The following is an 853-nucleotide window of genomic DNA, read 5'->3' as shown; positions in this document are numbered from 1 at the left end:
TCAAAAGAACAAGAAGTACATGAATTTCGAATTTATCCTTGAATTTAGTTTAATTATATTGATGTGGTGACAATACTTTTAGTTCAACTTTTTGTGATGAGCGGATAATTTATACGCTTTTTGGCATTGTTTTTAGGTAGTTTTTAGTAAGTTCAAGCTACTTTTAGGGATGTTTTCATTAGTTTTTATGTTAAATGCACATTTCTGGACTTTACTATGAGTTTGTATGTTTTTCTGTGATTTCAGGTAATTTCTGGCTAAAATTGAGGGACTTGAGCAAAATTCTGAAAAAGGCTGGCAAAAGGACTGCTGATGCTGTTGGAATCTGATTGCCCTGCACTCAAAATGGATTTTCTGGAGCTACAAAACTCCAAATGGCGCGCTCTCAATGGCATTGGAAAGTAGACATCTAGAGCTTTCCATAAATATATAATAGTCTATACTTTATTTGGGAATTTACGACGTAAAGTGGCGCTCAACGCCAAGTACATGCTGCTGTCTGGAGTTAAACGCCAGAAACACGTCACGACCCGGAGTTGAACGCCCAAAACATGTTACAACTTGGCGTTCAACTCCAAGAAAAGCCTCAGCTCGTGAAAAGATCAAGCTCAGCCCAAGCATACACCAAGTGGGCCCCGGAAGTGGATTTATGCATTAATTACTTACTCATGTAAACCCTAGTAGCTAGTCTAGTATAAATAGGATAAGTTACTATTGTATTAGACATCTTTTTACCATTCGGTCTTTTGATCATACAGGGGGCTGGCCATTCGGCCATGCCTGAACCTTTCACTTATGTATTTTCAACGGTGGAGTTTCTACACACCATAGATTAAGGGTGTGGAGCTCTGCT

Source organism: Arachis duranensis, chromosome 10 (assembly GCF_000817695.3).
Source record: "Arachis duranensis cultivar V14167 chromosome 10, aradu.V14167.gnm2.J7QH, whole genome shotgun sequence".
NCBI lineage: Eukaryota > Viridiplantae > Streptophyta > Magnoliopsida > Fabales > Fabaceae > Arachis > Arachis duranensis.
The sequence above is the reverse complement of the archived record's forward strand: the minus strand, read 5'-3'. Positions refer to the sequence as shown.